Here is a 17,525-nt window from a genome sequence, read left to right as displayed (position 1 = left end):
AGTTGAGCTGAGAGTAATCAACCTCAAAAGTCACTGGATTCATATGCTCTGTTTATTTTAATTTCTGGTTTGATATTCAACGAATAAACATTAGTGAGAATTTTGGTCTTTCCTTTCTCCTAGATAAGTAAGGTAAATACTGAGCTGCAAATAAAATATCAAAGTCTTGTCAGAAGGGTCTTTTAAACAAAACTTTTAAATATACTAAAGGCCATCTTTATTAAATGGATGCAGTTTATGCTGTTGAATGCTATTACTAGAAGACAGTATTTCAAAATTAAGCTACTCAAAATGGCACACTATCCTGGAAATCTTAAAAAATAACAAGACCACTTCCTATTTTTCTTCAACAGAAAGGGAGAAAAGGAGAGAAAGCAGAGCAGTTTTTTAGTGTAATACCCAAATTAGAGACAGAAAATTCAGAAGATTTGATCACTTTTACTTTGTTTTGTAATTTTTTTTTTGAGTGTAGTATATAAGGGTAGTTGTATAAGAAGGAAAATATCTTAAAATATCTTAGCCATGAGGTAATAATTTATGGGGCTGCTCTAGTCCATAAAGTGAAATTAGATGAAATAGGAAAAAGATAATTTTTATTTAATATCTCATAGTTTGTATGTCAAAAAAATCATGCAAAATATTTTATAAACCAGGAAAGCTGTCTTAATAGTTTCTTTTCCAAATTTAGTAGGCTTTTGGAACAAGGTTTAAATGAAATGTGTATAACCTTGACTTCCAAAAACTAATATTTTCCATGTTAGATATGTAAATTAAAGTCTTAGGATTATACATAAGGTACATTTTCATTCAAGAAACATTGCACTGGATATTACTGATTTGGGGGGCCTCTATTCATTCTTACATATAAAAAAGGAAATTGAAACTTTCAAATAATCTTTGAAATACGATATCATATAGCTTGTTTTTTCCTTAAGATTATGATTGTTAAAGACTTAAAAGTACCAATTATGTAAATTTCAATAATTATAGATAAGGAGGCCTTTTATGATCGTCTGAGCGTTATGTTAGTAGTCCGGAGGTATCCCAGTCATAGTTTGGATGGCGGTGGGGCAGAGGAAGTGGGTGGGACTTCACAGCAATGACAGATTATTGCAGATTATGTGGCTGCCTGCCAAAACACCACCAGTTGGAGGGAAAAGTGGTAGTTATTAATTGTATCCTATTAATTTATACATGTTTATTTAACCAGTTATAACTGCTGGTTTCATGCCCAGATGACAAGTTTTAAACTTCTAAATTACTTGACATGTGCTTAATCTTGTTGGCTTTACCATGGTCACATCCGTTATCTGTAGTCTGCAAAGATCACACTGACTCTTTTGTGAAAGACTATGTGTTAGCAAAAAAAAAAAAAAAAAAAAAAAGAGAGGGACGAGGGGAAACCGAACTTGAAACCAGAACTGCTTTACCTTCTAGTTAAAAGTATTGCAGAGTTAAAATGTAAAGTGTCTGATCATGTTCAGACAATTTATATAAAATACTAATAAAACTAGTCTCTTGTGGAGGAGTTTGTAGTTCTCAATTGTTCTGGTTCGTCTTGAAGTAGAGATTCTTACTATTGCAACATAAAAGGAAGCTTTGTGGAGGAAATACGACATCTCTGCCCAGATGCATAAGGAGGAAAGTTATTTTTAAAAGTGTTTTCTTATGAATATATTTTATGTACTGAGAAGTATCTTTAAAATGCTAGTTTCTATGTCAGGGCCGTTAGTAGGAGTTACGTAGGTTGCTCAGATCACTGGAATTCTACTAAGAAAATACTTTTTAAAGCATTTTCATGTTACCAGTCAGCCTAATGTGTCTTGACTTGGCTGATCTAAGTAGCATTTTTTTAAATGTGATCAAATGAAGAAGATAGTGAGATCCTGTCAGTATCACCAAGCAGTACCATAATATGTGTCCTACTAGGGACAGTTACCTCCCATTTCATAACAGCGTCCCACTCTCTTTCAGGAATAGAGTGTAGTGTTCAGTATGAGGAAAGGTTAGAAATGAGTCAGAGAATCTATCCATTTGTATCACTGACAGCAGTTCTTAGAACTGAGGCTCCTCCCAAACCATTTTACACAGTGATCAGCAAATCCAGGTTCCTTAGCTCTTAATTTTGGTTTTGGTCACATATATTTGGGGTTGGCAGTATAATCTAACAATTAACAAGAACATGTCAGATGAACACATCTGCCACTTACTAGCTCACTAGCTTTGTGACCTTGTACAAATCACTTAATTCCCGAAGCCTCAGTTTCTTCACCTGTAAAATGGGCATAATCATAGTACCTACCTCACAGGATTGCTGTGAGGATTAAATGAGATTGTGTATGAAAAGCACAAGTTTGGCCACACATTGTAAAGGAAGAACTCAGTGAGTGATAGTAGATAGGGTTATTTTTGCTATTTTGGAACATCTCAGGTCTGATTCACAGTTCTACCAGAAAATGATTTTGGGAAGAGATATAAAACAATACATGTTACACCAGAAATTGATACAACGTTGTAAACCAACTCTACCTCAATTAAAAATAAAATAAAATAAAAACAAAACCTGCAGTCATATGTAGGTAATAGGATCAATGTTAAAATAATAGAAGAATTTGAAAGGACTATGGGAGCACGTAAATTAAGATCTATAGATCTTCATTTATGCTACTGCTCTTAGCACATTATGTGCTTACTACCCATTCTAAGGGAGAGTGGAAGCAGGGAAAGAGTTCACTGTAGACTTAAATATTTAGTAAAAAAAATTAGCCTGCCAAATTTAGCTTTAGCAACATTTTTCTCTTTGTTTTTCACTTCAGGGTATTTCTTTGCAATTTGATAGCACAGCTCAGGAAAGGAATATGGCAGAGTATAGATTTCTTAATTCATTTTCTCACTAGAGTTGGTTGGTTTTCTTCTGATTGGATCACGATCAGATAAAGTTGGGGCTGTGCTTCAAGATTTTAGATCAGCTGAAAAAGCAAGTTAGGTTTTTGGGGGATGGTTTTTCTTTTCCCCCCATGGTAGGGGAGTGGAACCAGACAATAAAGAATATGCATTTGAGTATAAAGAATTTTTTTTTGTTTTCACTGTGTTAATCTCTGGGGGCTCACATCCTATAATGGGTTAATTAACTTTGTATTGAAAGATGTATTGAAAAACAACTATTTTTTACCTAAGCAGATTTTCATGGAACTGTGTTAGCAAAGCAGTTTTGAAATTTGGGGGCACCTGCAGTAAATTCACTAAACAAAACAATGAAACTACTTATAGGGTACTTGAAAAACATTTGACCTTGTGAATATATTTCTAGTGTTTGAAATGTCCAGGTCTTAATCCGTGGTATAATCCCTTTACCGAGTAGCCAGCCAGTCCCTGGACTAGTCTCAGTCTTGTTCTTGTTTCTGGTACCCCCTAATTTTACAATCTCAAGGCCCATCATCTTGCCACTAAAATACACTGTCTCCATGCACACCTATCCCACTCAGACCCTTATTACCTCATCCCTATATTACCACAATTGCCTTCCTTCATTTCCCTCTGTTTTTTCCGGCTCATCCTGATTAACCATCTTTAAATGCTATTACTTTCCGTGTGTCACTCCCCTTTTCAGAAAGCTTCATTGGTTCCCTGTTTTCCACCACATTAAATCTAACCTCCTCTGCCTGACTTTCAATGCCTTTCCTAATCTGTCCCACACTACTCATCCAACTTCATTTCCTGTGTTCTTCGGCCTACTCTTTCTGCTCTGTTGAAGTCAGCCTGTCTCTCAAACGCTATACTCATTCAAGTCTGTGCCTCTGGTACTATTAGTTATTTCACTCAAAAGCCCTCCTCTCTTCTCTCTGCCTTTTCAGATTTTACCTTTTCTTCCAGACTCTGTGTAAAGTTTACTTCCAGTTTGAAACTTTTCCTTACTATTTGAGCTCTTACTGTTTTCCTGCAAGCTCCCAGGTGATTTTTAAATTAGCAAACCAGTGAACAAAAATGTGCATAGCATTTTCTATCATTCACTGTCTTATCTTCACTGATGATATAAACCTTTTTAATACAAGGACCACATCTTACAATTAAACCTTTCACTATTCCTAGCGTAATGCTGAGGTACCTGACTTTTATTTGAAGGAAAAGAAAAGAAAGTAGTGAAACTGTTTCACCATACTTGCCTAAAAGTAAGGTTAATAACCCTGGTAATATTGAAGGGATCTGAGTATTTTTCCAATTTGGGTCAGGTCTGTCTCCTCGTTTATGGAAATAGGCAAGGCAAATAAAGACAGTTTTGTGACTGGTTATAGGTTGACGTGTTTGCTTTTCTTTATGAGAAATTATATGTGTGTGTGTGTGTGTGTGTGCATCTGTAAATATACATACATACAGTTTATTTTCTTTCTTAAAATGATACAACCAGCTGCACATGGAGAGGTGTAGTTCTGACATTAACAACTTTTCATCCTCTCACTATGGATAAAGTGTGATCAGTACATTTTATATACCAAGAAGTATTCTTACTCAATTCTTTAAGTAAACTAAGTACAATTAAACGCCTACTGTGTGTAAGGTTAGGCTCTATGAAGGGATACTGAAATTAATTACATATGATTCCTGCCCTCACAAAACTATTAGGGAAGACAAAATATATACTCAGAAGCTTAAACATAGTACTTGTTACTTTAATTGAATGTCAATTGCTTTACTTCTCAGTCTGCTGTCTTTTGAAATAGTACATGCCTTTCTTTGTATTGAGGCCAAACTGCATATAGGACCCCCAAATAAAAACGTTTTGTTTCGTTTTCCCCTTTATTTTTTTTCCAGTTTTATTGAGGTTTAATTGACATACAACATTGTACTTGTCCAAAGTATACAATGATATGATTTGATATATTTATATATTGTGAAATGACTACCATACTAAATTTAGTTAACATCAATCAAGGGATGTAATGGACAACATGATAAATACAATTAAGACTGCTATATGTTATGAATGAAAGTTGCTAAGAGTAAATCCAAAGAGTTTTCATCACACACACACACACCACACACACAAAATCTGTCACTTTACATAGTTACAGTTTTTTTCCTTGTGAGAGAAATTTTAAGATTTACTCTTTTAGCAACTTCCAAATATACAATACAGTATTTTCAACCATAATCACCATGCTGTACATTACATGTCCAGAACTTATTTATCGTATAACTGTAAATTTTAACGTTTTGAACACCTTCACCCATTTCCCCCACCCTCTCTACCCTCTGCCTCTGGCAACCACCAATCTGTTCTCTGTATCTATGAGTTAGGTTTTTTCAGATTCCACGTATAAGTGAGATCATACAGTATTTGTTTTTCTCTGTCTGCCTTATTTCATTTAGCATAATGCCCTTAAGGTCCATCCATGGCACATCCAGGTCGCAAATGGCAAGATTTCCTTCTTTTTTATGGCTGAATAAAATTGTATTTTGTGTATACACACACACATACTTACCGAATTTTCTTTATCTGTTCATCTGTTGATAAACACTTAGATTGTTTCCAAGTTTTGGCTATAGTAAATAACGCTGCAGTGAACATGGAGGGTGCAAATATCTTTTCAAGATAGTAATTTCATTTCCTTTGGATATATACCCAGAAGAAAAATTGCTGGACAATTTGGTAGTTCTGTCTTTAAATTTTTGAGGAACCTCCATACTGTTTTCCATAGTGGCTGCATCAATTTACATTCCCACTTTTTTTTTTCTTAGTATGCATACATTCCTTTGTATTATATCTACTGCCAAACAGCAGATAGGACATCCAAATGAGAACTTTTAAAATACAAAATGTTTTATACAGTAAAAGTATGGATATTTGGAAATGTCTAGTGAATGCTTTGGATTTGGTGTTAATGCCTGGTTGTAGATACAGCCAGTAATACCATACTCTATTTACTTGTTTATTCAATAAATATTTACTGAGTATCTATTTGTGTCAGACCTTATACTAGTGCTGAATAGGACTATATCTTTTCTTTAACTAAAAAGCAGAAAATTAAACTATTTGGCTTACCCCAATGCTATAGAGATCCATGTGATTCTAGAAAAACACATAGGAAGGGCACTGAATCATCCTCAGCCTAATGACCTGAGCTAGCGTACAAAATATGTACTCCTTACTCCTGGTTATGCTTCAGATTGACCTCATAAACTTACACCAGTCACTTAAACCTGTTACTCCACAGAATGAAAATAATAATGATTGCTGATTATTGAGTGCTTGCTAGTTACCACATATTGGAGTATGATCCTTATATAACAAATGTCTCAGTGAATCTTCTGACTCCTCTGCTATTGGCTAGGTCTCACAGAGACACACACAAACACTTTACAGTACACTGATGGTCGGAGAGGTTAGGTATTTGCTCAAGGTCAGTATAAGAACCCAGACTTAAGCTCAGTGCTGTGCCTTTGTTCATAATCGTCATGCCATGCTACCTTTCATTGAGAAGATTGGAATTAAATGAGTCTGTAACATAGTGTACCATTAGTGCCTGCAGGATAATTGCTTCAAGTCCAAGATGCCATTCATTTATGACCATAAAATCTGGTTAGATAATATGCCAATGATTTTAAAAAAATTGAAATTACGAACTATTTAATACAGTTTAGGATTGTTAAAAATCATTTCAGTATACAAAATAACAAAGTTTTTCATTTGTCAAGGGCTTTAGAGTTTACGTAGTGATTTCACATTAATTTGTGAGTCTCACCACTTTGTGTTCTGACTTTATAGGTGGTATTATTGAGGCTTAGAGAAGTTAAGTGATATCCTTAAGATCACACAGCTGGTAAGTGGCAGAAAGAACTTAAACCTAGGTTTGCTGATTGAAAGGTTGGACCTCTTTTCCATTATACCACAGATCCAAGTCGAGTTAGTCAGGAGACCAAACTCACAACAGTTTTTTTTCTTTTTTTCTAGTTAAGCTAAAATTCACATAACATAAAATTCATCATTTTAAAGAGCACAATTCAGGTCTTTAGTCTATTCACAATGTTGTGCAACCATCACCACTATCTAATTCCAGAACATTTTCATCACCCCAAAAAGAAATCCTGTACCTGTTAGCAGTTACTCTCAATTCCCTCCATCCCCTGACAACCACTAACTTATTTTCTGTCTCTGCGGGTTTGCCACTTCTGGATATTTCATATAAATAAAATCATACAACATATGGGCTTTTGTGTCTGGCTTTTCCACCTAGCATAATGTTTTCAAGGGTCATCCATGTTGTAGGATATATCAGTACTTATTCCTTTTTATGGCTGAATTCTGTTTGATTTTATGGGAGGTCCACATTTTGTTTATCCATTCTTCAGCTGATGGACATTTGAGTTTCCACTTTTTGGCTGTTATGAACAGTGCTGCTGTGAACATTTATGTACAGATTTTTGTGTGAACATATGTTTCCAGTTCTCTTGGGAGTAGAATTGCTTATTTTTATAAAATAATTGAAATGAAAGTGTTTTGAAATGATTTCTTTCAAATTATTTTTTAAGCACTACCCACCACCCCCAATGCATGCACACAGTGTTGTTTATCTAGCTAATTTGTTTCCCAGATCTTTTCTTCAAAAATCAGGCAGAGCCAAACTTCAGCTCAGATCTTGGAAAAGCGGTCTGTACTTCTAAATTAATCTGGGTTCAGCACTCCCTACTACATTCAAGACGTTATGGAGGACAAATAAGTAGATAAGATTCCTACTGTTAGTCATATTTGAATAATGGTTAAGAAATGTTCATGTCCTTTAAAAGCAAGGCAGAATGACATCAGCGCCACAAAGTTGTTAAGTATTGTCTGCATGTGAAAATGGAAGAGATTACTTCTGTACCAGGGAAATGGGGTAACTTGGAGACAGAATTTGAGCTGAGTCTTAAATACTGGGTAGTTTTTCAGCAAGTGTGGTTGCACATAATTAGTGTATTTTTTAGCCCACTTCAGGCATTGGGAATGAAGTATAGAATACTTAGGGATAGTGGCAAATCAAAAGCCCTGGAATCACATGCCAAAAGGTTTGGTCTTTACGTAGCAGATGTTGGGGAGCCATTTAAGGTGTTTGATTAGAGACTGATATAATCAGAGCCTTTGAAAGGTTACTCCATCAATAGTTTGTAGAATGACTTAAAAAAAAAAGAGATTGGAAACGGGAACTTAACTGGTAAAGAGGTTCTGGAACTAGGACAGCCTCAATGGAAAGAAGATCAGCCTGTAGGAGATTTACTGAGGGCGTCCACAGCTTCAGAGAGAGAGCTGAAAGCATATCAGGTCAATTAGAGAAAGTACAGAGAGAAGAGAAGAGGCCCAGCACAGACTCTGTGTTAAGAGGGAAGAGGACAGGCCAGCAGAGATAGTTGGAAAGGAACTCAGAGAGCAAAGTGCCACACAAACCAAGAAACTGGAACCGTGTAGGGAGATGCTCCATGAAGATCGTGGAAGGGTATGACCTGGGAAGAACCTGACTTGATCTGGAGACTAGGAGATTGGGAGCTAGGGAGTTTAATAGTCCCAGGGTATCTTCTTGTCAGGGAAAGTTCCCTCTCCTCCCCTCAGTAAATGACACCTTGAGTGTATTGTAGGCCAGAAAGAGTCAGTGGAGAGCAATGAAAGATTTAAGAAAAAGGGGAAAAGTGAATTAATGAAATGAGAAGGTAATAGGATACAAAATTAAGCCATTAAAATTTTTTTTATTTTGGGGGGGAGTTAATTAGTTTTATTTATTTTTTAACAGAGGTACTGGGGATTGAACCCAGGACCTCGTGCATGCTAAGCATGCACTCTACCTCTGTGCTATACACTCCCCCACAAGAAGCCTTTACTTGGTGGTGATATGGAAAGGTGGTTAACCTGAAAAAGGGAGACTGAAGGGTAAAGAGAAATTTTAAGGTAGAATGAAGAAAAACTGAGGAAGCTTACACTGAATGGCCGCAATGTAGAATTTATAGTGTCATTGGTTATTTGTAGTACTATAGATCAACTAGTTAGAAAATACCTTGATTTACCTCAAGCATATGTAGAAAGATTGAATTCTGTCTTTCCATCCTATGTAAATGTTTTATTCTTTTAGCTATGTATTGAACATATCTTTGCCTTTGCTTTTAAATAGAGTTTTCTCGCCAAAGCATAGCTACATGATGTAATAGAATATATAGACTACAAGTTAAGCCTGTTGAGTCCATTTTTCCGATAATGATTCAAGCTGCATATTTTAAGTGCTAATAATAGTTGGAACTCAAGTAAGATATTTTGTTTTAAAGTTAGTTCATAATCCTCAGTTTGGATTCTTTTCATACAACTGTTTCATTCTCTCTGAAAGATGCCTAAAACTAATATTATATTTTCTACAGGCTAGAAATTTGTTAGTTCCATTTTGTAGTGTGGCAGGCACATTTTAATCTGCACAATTATTTATTTAGTTAAAAGTAATAATGATGAATTTATATCACTCTGAAATGATAAATTTCCTATTGTAAGGTGTTGTGAAATCAGTTGCTTATTAATCCTGAAGTTCGGAGTTCCTAGCAGGAAGACTTGTTGGTAAATGAGTAGATATGGAAGCTAAGATCTCCTTTATTCTCTTTAACTTTTCCTCCTTTTCTGCACAAAATGGTGGGAAGTCCTTGACCAATATAGCTCTTCTTATATAAATTTTAACAACTATGTAAGTTATACATGCAGTTTATTTTAACAAATAGAAAATACAGGTGGGTATTTAGAAAAAAAAAGTTATCTTCTATATCCAAGTATTTTTTGACGTATAACCTCCCAGACTTTTTTTTCAGATATTTAAAAATAATAATAGGAAAGTTATATTGCATATATTATTTTATAAGCTGCTTTTTAAAAACTTTACCATATCAACAAATACTCATCTTTCATCTAAATATACTTCTTACATGTAATTTTTAAGCCAGCATTATTACATGGTTATTCAAGGTGAATTTTTTTTTTTTTTTTTTTAGTTTCTATTCTTACAAATTGTTGTAAATAGTTCCTTAGTTATTCTATCTTGCCTACAACTCTAGGTTTCTTTTCAGTCATAGGAGATTCTACAGCAGATAGGTGATAAGAACTTGCTTTCCAAGAACATAGTTTACTTTTTTTTCAAATAGGATGGATGAGTAGCATTATTATACTGTGTGTCCCAGCCAAGCCTCCTGTTGCCAGGAATATGTTCCCCATTTCCCTATGCACCAGAAACACAAGCTAATAGTATTCTGACAATTCTGTCAGCCACCAAGGGCTTAAAAGGATGCATACTTATCTCCCTAAACACATGGCTCTTTTCTTGGCCTTTGTCTATTCCAAAGGAACTCTACCTCCGCTTCTTCCCTTAGACTGTCACCCGTCTTCCTTCCTCGTATATTCCTGCCTATTCTGGATTTTTTTGCTTCAAGTTTTGCATTCAGAAATTCTCACTAAATTCTTAACTAAAAACTTTACTTCAAATTTATATCACTACTGTAAATTTGAATACAAACTTAGACGCTGCTTTCACAAAGTAGATGTGATTCAGTAGGCATTTTTTTTTAACACTATATTTAATGACTAGGTGACTGAGTAGACTGAGTTTACAAATTTTAAGTGACCCTTAACTGGCTAGCGTCTTAGAAAAATAAATTGAGTTGTTATTATCCCGGGCAAGATGAAGGGATATGTGGGTATTAATAAGAGGACATATACTGAGAGACTCAATGAGGTAGTAAAAAAATATAATAATAAAGTATAAATATAGCATGGGGCTCCAGACTCTGAAAAAGCACAGCAGAAAGAGAACTAAATAGTATTAAGCATGGGAAGGTAAACTATTATTATTATTTAAAAAGCCGTAGTACTATTAACAGTGTTATCAACAGTAGTATTGTCAACTGATCATTATTTATTTCGTGGTTAAAAAGTAGCCTAATTTATTTTTTTATTTTGACTAAATTATTTCCATAGTTTCTAATATGCATTAAGAGAGAAGAGAGGGAGAGAGAGACCCATGGAAGTGATCAAAAAAACAGGACTGAGTGATCAGAAAGTTCTAACTGCCACATACCTTTCGTGTTATTGAACGCATTGTAAAATGATAGCGCTGATACCACACTTCCTAGATGGGATTTTCATCACTGTCGGCATGTGAGTAGGTATTGTTGATGTGAACACTGCTCTCCCTCGTGAGCCTGTTAAGATGAATGGCTGTGTTAGAACGTGGTACTCCGTCTGTTGTGTATGTTAACAGAGATTTACACCAGCACTTTTATATAATAACCAAACAAATCAACTCTATAATTGCCTTTCCTAAATCTGGTGGATTATGTTTACTATGACACCTGCTTTCACTTTGTTCTAAAAGAATCAAGAGCTTGAATTTTTTGTGTTTTGGTAAGTCAGAAAAAAAAATTAAAATGTACAGAGGATAAAGGGCAATGAGTACATTAGGGACTCTGGGGGAAATGAGTGACATCAATATAAAAAGTAAAAATACACAGGATTAGAAGTCAGCTCATTGTCAACATTTAAATTTTCAAAGTCCACACAAAGCATTTTTTTATGCTCTGGAACTTGAATTAAGTTCTAACGAATTTTTACAAGATGCTCTGCGTTTAAAAGAAAACATGAAACCTCAAAAATTCCTATCTCTAAATTATTCTCTTTAAGTACTTCCTTTAATCCAAATGTGTTAATGGTTTAATTTGGAATCACTCCGACACTTTATTCTATAGTTTACCAACGTACCTAGTGCTATTCCCTGCACATATCAAACACTCAGTAAGTATTGTTAATTATTTTACTTGGCATTCTAAGCCCTAGGCTTAAAGAGTCGCATGTACGGAGTATGGAGACTCCTGAATTTCTGTAACAAATTTTGCTTTTGATTAATAAATTTACTTCACAGTGAACTGCTATCTAGAAGTTACCAACGAATGTGGAAGGGACCACTGTATAATTTTTTTAAAACCTAAGAAATACCATTAGAGCTTGATATGCAAACTTCAGAACACCTAGTAATTTCTAATTACAATATCTCACAACAGAGTACCATCAGATATTTTATATTGCATTTTTAGTTTATTGGTAGTGTATAAGCCTGTTATAATATCTGAGTAAAGAATCTGGCATTTACTTTGTTGATTTCTGCAGGCTTCTGTGGATGATAAGCTTCTAACCTTTATTATTTCAAATCTTAAACTAAATGTGCTTCTTTCTTACTGTATAACAAGATCTATTTAACATGTTGGAGAAAATATTAACTTTGCCAAACTTTGTAAAAGGATAAAATTGAAAGTTATTTCATGTTGTGCTAATAAAACTTTACTGATCGTATTTACATAGCACTGTCTGTTAACAAATTAGAACATAGTCTGTAATTGTCAGCAGATTGATTTCTCATGCTAGCTTTCTCACTGGAAACGCCAATATCATAATAATATCAAAGCTGCCTACTCTGTGGGATGAGGAAGCCACATGATCTCTCCAAACTCTGAAATCCTGTGATTTCAAGCTAATTTCAAATGAAGGAGGAAGTATTTGGCCAAGTAAAACAGTGCAAATGTTAAAACACACAAGTGAGAGATTACAAAAGAGTTTTGTTAGCATCGTTTAGTGGACTTTCTTGATAAAAATCTTATTAAAATCATTATTATGGGTAGTTGTATAGTTAAAACAGGCCGAAAAAGGACATGTTTTGAAAAATAGGCAAAAATGAAATCAACACTTCCCCCCTTCTTTTTTCCCTAAGTTTGCGTGGTTTCGCCTTGTGCCTTTATCATTTGTAGCACATATATCAACATTGTCCTGCGAAGGTGACTTAGCCTGGTTATTCACTCATTTTTTTATTAGATTTAGTTATTTAAATTCATGAAAATGCCTAAGTTTAATTTTTAAAACATATTAAAATTACCATTACTATTCAAATAAAATTTGGCCACATCAGCTAACCACAACACAATATTTGGACCTAATGTTGACTTGTATAGAAGATAATATAGATAATAGAGTTTTTTAAAAATTAAGAGGTAAGCTGGGAACTTTGAAAATTTGACCTTATTTTTTGACGACATTAAAGTTGATTGTTACATTTTCGGTATACTAATGGTATACTTACTATGTTTTTTTAGCAATAGTTCTATTAGAGATACAGTCTGAAGTGTTTATGAATGAAACGGTATATCTAGGGTATGTTTGAAAATAATGGAGGGTGGACAATGAGTTGGTAATTTAAAGCTGGGCCTGAGGTGGTTCATTATACTGTTCTGTCAGCTCTTCATGTGTGACATTTTCCATAATAAAAAGAAATTTCAAAATAACATTTAATACCCACCTAGAAAGTTTTATATATGAAACTATTTAAATGTCTTTATTCCTTGTGAAATGAAAGAAAAGCTTTACCTACAGTAAATTCCATACGTTGCCATTCTCTTCTCATAATCCATGTTCCTGATCCTCTTTTCTTGCTGTTAGAAAAGAACTGTTAAAATTGTCACATGGTAGAAAAAGAAAGTAAGGGGGACAAAATCACTTCATTGTGCCCAGAAGGAATTATATTTAACTCCTTTGCTCTTCCCTTTCCAACCTGGCAGAGAGTTTTCTCTCTTTTTTTTTTTCTTTTGGCAGGGGGTGGTGTGGAGGAGTTAGTTTCAGTACCATCACATTAAAGAGATATCGTTCAATTGTATCTGCGTTTTATCACAAATACTTATATATATGCACAGAAATGTATGGAAAATACTTAGTTATTCTCCACAATTCAGATTTATAATTTATTCCCTCCAAAGATCAATATTTTATTTCCTTAAGCTCTAACTGGTTGCTAAAATAGCCCTTTTGTGTTTTCAGAGATGTAAGTGTAGTTCCTCAATAGCATGAATATGGCATGTGAAAATGGTCATTTTTGAGGACAGAATGGACCACCAACATGCAAGATTTTGTGAAATATAAAAAGTTTATTTCTTCAAAATTTAAAAAATTGGTAGAAGGGATATTTCAAATTAAAAACTAATATAAAACAGCATGTTTGTATTGGAAGGATTTGCAGAAAAGAGCAACTAAAATGCTCAATAAATGTCTCTACTTCACAGCCCCATGATATGATTCATTACACAGATTCAAAGATAACAATGTTATAAACCATTCAGGCCAGTAGTTATGAAGACTTAACTTCCACGATTGCAGGACTTTGGGGAATTGAGTTTTCTGGTAAATTGTTATGAAGAACTGGGAATTCACGTCAAGCCCTTGTCTTGGTTTCTTACCTTCTCTCTCTCCTCACTACTGTGCATCCTCTTCACTGCCATCAGAGTTAACTTTCTAAAAGACAAATCTGATCATCATTCACTGGCTTCAAAAACTCTAGTGTCATCACATTGTTCATACGAAAGCCTGACTTGCCTTAGTGTAGAATCCACAGACTTCTAGCTTCATCCTGCCACTCTCTTAGTAGAGACCTGTATAAACTTAAGCACATCAAGCCCTTTGCTGGTCCCAGGGAATCCTGTGCTTTTCTTCTACCACAGTACTTTTGATTGCTCGATTCCCTTTGCTTGGAATGGTTTTCCTCTACTTTCCCCATCTCATCTTTAAGACTTGGCTAAAAGATCACATCTTTGAAGCCTTCCCCCAGGTCCCCCTGACAATGCTATTTATTCCCTCCTCTGGTTTCATAAGCACTTTTCATCATGTCACTATTTTTTGTACTGTATTCTAATTATTTGGTTGTGTTTATTCACTTTTTCTATTGATTATTTCATTCATTCAGTCATTCATTCATTTATCAGGTATCAATTGAAAAGTTACTATATTCTGGACACTGGGCACTACAGATAAGAGTGGTGATTAAAACAGTCTTTGCCATCTGCTAGTGGAGGACACATACATTTTTTTAAAAAATCACAAAAGTATTTATATAATTAGAATTGTGACATCAGTGAAGGAGGAGTCTCAATACCCAGATTGCCCACCCTCTTTCTGCCCACTTCCACCCCACCAGCACCTGAGCTAGTGCCTCACACACGAGCAACTCAGTAGATGCTTTAAAAAGTGAGCGATGAATGTATGACTGTACATGAACCACATGGAATATTTTAGATTAAACTTTAGTTTGAGATTCTGTAGATTCACACACAGTTGGAAGAAATAATTTAGAGATCCCTCACACACTGTTTCCCAGTTTCTCCCAGTGATAACATCTTTAAAAACCATAGTACAATATCACAGCTGGAACACTGATATTATTCAGATTTCTCCCCAGCTTTATTGGTACTCATTTGTGTTTCTATTTAGATCTGTGTGATTATTTACATATGTAGATCTGTATCTGCCACCAGTCAAGATAAAAAAGCAGTTCCATCACCACACCTGCTACCATCCCCTTCTTCCCAACCCCTGTCTTTAACCCCTGGAGACCACTAATCTGTTCTGCATTTCTACAGTTTTGTCATTTCAAGAAAATTATAAAAATGGAATCATACAGTATAACCCTTTTCTTTTGTAATTCAGTATAATTCTCTGGGGATTCATCCAAGTTGTTGTATGTATTGTTAGTTCATTTGATACCTTAAAAATTTAACTCAAATGGATTACAGACTTAAATATAGACATAGAAAATAGTCCTTTTATTGCTAAATAGTATTCCATGGTACAGATGTGTTAACAGCTTGTTTAATAATTTATCCATTGAAGGACATCTAGGTTGTTTCCAGTTTTGGGCTGTTAACAAATAATGGCTACTATGAACATTTGTGTATAGATTTTTATGTGAACATATTTTTCCATTTCTCTGGGATAAATGCCCAGAAATGCAGTTGCTGGATCATGTGGTAATTGCATGTTTAGTGTTTATAAGAAAGTGCCATGCTGTTTTCTGAAGGGCTATATGATTTTGTATGAAGGAGAGCAATGTAGGAGAGATCCAGTTTCTCCATATCCTTACCAGCCTTTGGTTATGTCACTATTTTTTATTTTAGCCATTCTGATAGGTGTATAGTAATATCTCATTGTGGTTTTAATTTGCATTTCCCTAATGGCTGATGAAATTGAACATCTTTTCATGTACTTATTTGTCATTTGTATATCCTCTTTAATGAAATTTGTGTTTGTCTTTGCCCATTTTCTAATTAGATTTTTTGCCTTTTTTTTTAACTGTTAAGTTTTGAGAGTTCTTGGTATATTCTACATACTAGTCTCTTGTCAGATATGTGGTTTGCAAATATTTTCTCTCAGGCCGTAACTTGTCATCCTTTTAGTGGGGTCTTTTGTTGCAGAGCAGAGGCTTTAAATTTTGAGTAAGTACAATTTGTCAGTTTTTCCTTTTATGGATCATGCTTTTGGTGTCAAGTCTAAGAACTCTTTGCCCGTGGCTAGATCCCCAAATTTTCTTCTATGCTTTTTTCCTAAACATTTTAATACACTTATGTTTACGTTTAAATCTGTAATCCATTTTGAGTTAATTTTTGTTTAAGGTATGAGGTTTAGTTCAAGGTTTATTTTTAGCCTATGGATCTCCATTTACTGGAGCACCATTTGTTGAAAGGGTATCTTTCCTCCATTGAATTACTTTTGCACTTTGTCAAAAATCATTTGGGCTTATGTGTGTGTCTATTTCTGGGTGTTCTCTTCTGCTCATTTGATCTTTGTGTCTCTCTCTCCAGCAGTACCAAACTATGTTGATTATTCTTGCTGTATAGTAAGGCTCAGTATCGGGTAAAGTCACTCCTGATATTTATTCATTTTCAAGATTGTTGAGCTATTCTAGCTCTTTTGCCTTTCCATATAAATTTAGAATTTTTGCTACGTCTACCAAAAAACCTTGCTGGGATTTTGATATGAATTGCATTAAAACTATACATCAATCTGGAGAGGATTGACATTTCTTTCTATACTGAGTCTTCTGATCCTTGAGCATGGTATGTCTTTTCATTTACTTAAATCTTTGATTTCTTTCATCAATAGTTTATAAATTATCAGCATGCAGATTATTTACATCTTTTTTTAAGTTCATACCCAAGTATTTCATTTTCTGTGGAGTGATTATAAATGATACTGTTTTAAATGTCAATATCTGCACACATGTTTATTGTTAGTATATAGAAATGACATTGATTTTTACAGACTGCTTTTACATCTTTGTGACCTTGCTCAACTCACTTATTAGTTCTAGTCGTTTTATAGATTCCTTGGGATTTGCTACACAGACAATCATATATCTGCAAATAGTACCGTTTTATTTCTTTCTTTCCAGTCTGTATGTCTTTTTCTTTTTCTTGCTTAATTGTTCTGGCTAGAATCTTCAGTACAATGTTGAGTAGAAGTGACGAGAGGAAATCCTTGTTTTGTTCCTGATCCTAGGAAGAAACCATCGTTTTTCATCATTAAGTATGATGTTTGCTTTTGTTTATTTTTTTGGTGGATGCTCTCTATCAAGTTGAAGTAGTTCTCTTCTGTTCCTAACTTGCTAAGAGTTTTTATCATAAATGAGTGTTGGATTATGTCAGATTTTTCTACACTGGTTGCTATGATT

General features: G+C 34.5%; 1 protein-coding gene across 3 annotated transcripts in view; it reads left to right on the top strand.

The window, feature by feature from the left end:
• Positions 1-17,525, top strand: part of TAOK3 (TAO kinase 3) — a 146,454-nt gene that overhangs the window by 12,724 nt on the left and 116,205 nt on the right. The gene's annotated exons all lie outside the window — the stretch shown is intronic.

This window comes from Vicugna pacos, chromosome 32 (genome assembly GCF_048564905.1).
Source record: "Vicugna pacos chromosome 32, VicPac4, whole genome shotgun sequence".
In the NCBI taxonomy this organism is placed as follows: Eukaryota; Metazoa; Chordata; class Mammalia; order Artiodactyla; family Camelidae; genus Vicugna; species Vicugna pacos.
This window is presented reverse-complemented; position numbering and strand designations above follow the sequence as displayed.